The following is a 3,507-nucleotide window of genomic DNA, read 5'->3' as shown; positions in this document are numbered from 1 at the left end:
GTGCCTGCCATCCTGCAATATAGGCCGGTCGATTTATATGTGACGGATAGGAAGGAAACTATGGCAATTTTGCAAAAAGGTACCAACACACCTCTCCACATTAGCAAATAAGGTCTTCCCTCGTTCATCCTTTTCTCTCACAAGATAAAATACTCATACAAATGCATCTTGATGTTACGTGCAATGCACGGGCATTATGGGGGTTTAGCTTTTTTTATGGGGGTTTAGCTGGGAATATAATACTCAGACAGGCTCACGGTTCTGTACTTTGGCGCTGGTTTTAGATGCTGTCGCAAGGCGAATACACAAAATTGAATAAAGCACGGCAGCTGTTGGAATGAAATCGAACGATAGTTCCTAACCAGCAATCAGAGTTGCAATTCTATCAACGATATGTCATGTGATAAATAATACTATCGTACTACTTATGCACACATGAAACTTGTTTCACCATGCCAGATTATTACATCAAAATCTCTCGGAGGATAGATCAGTTCGACAGTTGCGTGCTGCTACTGAAGAATTTCAAAGTTAATTTGGACCAGCTCTCCTTGCCGAGAAAGTTCGATTTTGACATCATCCCCTACCGCAAGATATGATTTAGATTTGAACCTTGACCATCCTTTAGCATCAATCATCATGCGACCATCCTTTGTACTTACGATATATTCAGCAGGTTCATTCACACCAAGGCTGCGCATGGTAAGAGAAACTTGGCCGCGGTCGCCCGGATTGTTGAACGACTCCCTCGTTGCTCTAGGAATTCTCTGTTTGCTAACAAGAAGACATACCCAAACAGTTAGATCAACACAGTGAATCATGTGAAACAACATGGAAAGAAAAAAGAATGAAGCACTTGGGCAGCCAATGCTTACCAAGAAGTGGACATGTCGGTTTTTGTAAGGACTTTTGTATATGAAGTGCGAACTGCAGCCCAGTCTTTTGCCAGTGCAACTGCACGAGCCAGAGCAGATGCAGGTGCAAGTGTTGGTGCAGGTGTCGAAGCTGCTGCTGCTGCCGGAGATGGTGCTCCTTGTAGAGCTGGTGCCGGTGTCGAAGCAGGTGGCGGCGTCGATGCCCGATCCTCCGGTAGATCAGACTGATCCGCTGACGTGGTCGGTGCCCAATCCTTAGTTGTTGCCGCTGTCAGTGCTAGAGAAACTGTCAGTGCTTGATCCGTTGCTGAAGGTGGTACCGATGTGCAAGACTGTGGCGATCATGTCTGGTCTGCTATGATCAGCTTTCTAACTTCACTAGGATCCGTGACCGTGATCCAGTTTTTTTCTTCATTTCTTTTAAACGCGAGAAGTACTAATTGTGGCGTTTTTGTTAAACCAAACTGCAGTTCATCATAGGGATTCAGCTTGTACTCAAACAACAGACTGATCCAATTTTTCCGAGTAATATAAGTGATGGACAGTGCCTTCGTTACTGACACGACATAAGAAGTGAAACCTGCAAAAATAGCCATCGTAGAGCAAACCAAACAGTTTATTCTGTGATGAATGTCACATGGAAAAACCTGCATCATAAAATTACAGGAAAAGAAAGAAAACATGACATTAAATCAATAAGATTTAGACAGTAAATTAGTAAGATTTACTTGATGTGACACGAGTGAATCCTTACCAGGAAATCACTATGTTGAAGTACTAAATAGAAGATTGATCGTCCAACTACGGGTGGCATGCAGGGTCCCCGCCTAATCCGACAAGCAGGATAGTCCAAAGGTCGTGACAAATCATATGGACCGAACATCCGTGGGACTGGAAATCCTGGTGGGTGCGATAAACCCTGCAATGCATACAGATATTGGAGTGTAACCATAATTCATAAACCGTCCTCACAAAAAAGATGATCTGGATACTTCAAAATATACAGACTGAATTGAGTGGACAGACATTAACATAGACAATTCTCAGGACTGACCACACACCAAAAGCGGCAGTACTAATCAACAATACAGGGTTCACAAACACAAATCAAGTACTGAACAATAGTACTTACTGCAGACAAGCAAAGTTGCACTAATTAAACTCTGCAGACTATTTCTTGCCACCGACCTACAAGATAAACCCCGCATAACTGACTAGGCCATGGACTTCGTGAGAGATGTCTACATGCACCATCACCATCTTGTCAACCTTGGAGAACCTAATAGAGTGGTCTTTCCACTCATAAACATGATGATGAAGACATGCCGCATCAGATTTGTTGGGAAGCTTTACAAGAACCACACCCTTCGTAATCGAAGGCACAACCAGGAAATTGTTGTGGTCAAGTACAGCCTCGAGAACACGCCTGACAACAAAGCTATAGGAAAACAGTAGTTCAGGACACGTGGCAACAAGGACACAACAGCTGGATAGTTTAGCAGTAGAACTCATCATCAGGTCTTGCAGTTCACGCGGCATGACTTTGAGAACTTCATCTCCACTGCAGACCTGGTTCTAATTCAAACAGAAACCATATTTTATTACTACCTCCGTTCAGAAATATAAGATAATTTTCGATATTATACTCCATATATGACTACATATACGCACAGAAATGAGTGAACAAAGACACTAGAACATGTCTTCAAAGGCATGAGAGCAGAGGGATTACTTGCAATATGCATAACACAAGTTACTAAGGCAAATATACCCTCTTCAAAGGTAGCATTGATGTTCATAAAGTACTCCCTCCGTCCCAAAATTCTTGTCTTAGATTTCTCTAGATACGGATGTATCAAGTCACATTTTAGTATTAGATACATCCGTATCTAGACAAATCTAAGACAAGAAATTTGGGACAGAGGGAGTAGTTGAAAGTAATCTATAAGAAATCAGTGACAACCTCTCGAATGTTTTGGTCAAAAGAGGAATTTAGAACCGTCATTTGGCACACTAAAATCACATGCAAGATCACACAGAAAGTTGTACTACCAGTACTAGTACTGCGTGTTAGATGAAAAACACGATCAAGATCGAGAAAAAGATCGTCAACAAGAGACATTACCTGGACTTGCTTAATGAGGGATCCCAGAGAGGGGGGCTTGGACAGGGCGATGGCTTTGAGCTTGTCTGCAGTAGTCTCGGCGGGGTGCTTGTGCTTCTTCATACCATGAGCCTCGATGGTTTTGGCCAGAGCCATAGACATCACATCGGCCGGTGCTCCAGTGTCCATCCAAGAGAGGAAGCTGAGAGAGAAGAGTGAAAGGAGGAGCGAGATGAGGGAGAAGCGAAGCGAGTAGGGGTTTTCTTCAAGAGAGGAAGCTGAGAGAGAAGAGTGAAATGATGGTTGCTTCGTCCGTCCAACTTACTGTTGGAAAGGAGGGGGTTTTGTGATTTGATGCCTCATTGGGCATTAGTGTGGTGCCTCGATCGGGGTAGTCTACCATCACTCTACTACGGAGTAATTCAGTGCATGGCTGGTGGACCCAGGTGCTGGCTGTCCCACACATCGGCAAAAGTGAGTAATTTAGTGCATGGCTGGAGGAGGATCCGCATGGTAGAGCATGTCCAT

The sequence above is a fragment of the Triticum dicoccoides genome, chromosome 3B (genome assembly GCF_002162155.2).
Source record: "Triticum dicoccoides isolate Atlit2015 ecotype Zavitan chromosome 3B, WEW_v2.0, whole genome shotgun sequence".
Lineage (NCBI taxonomy): Eukaryota > Viridiplantae > Streptophyta > Magnoliopsida > Poales > Poaceae > Triticum > Triticum dicoccoides.
The sequence above is the reverse complement of the archived record's forward strand: the minus strand, read 5'-3'. Positions refer to the sequence as shown.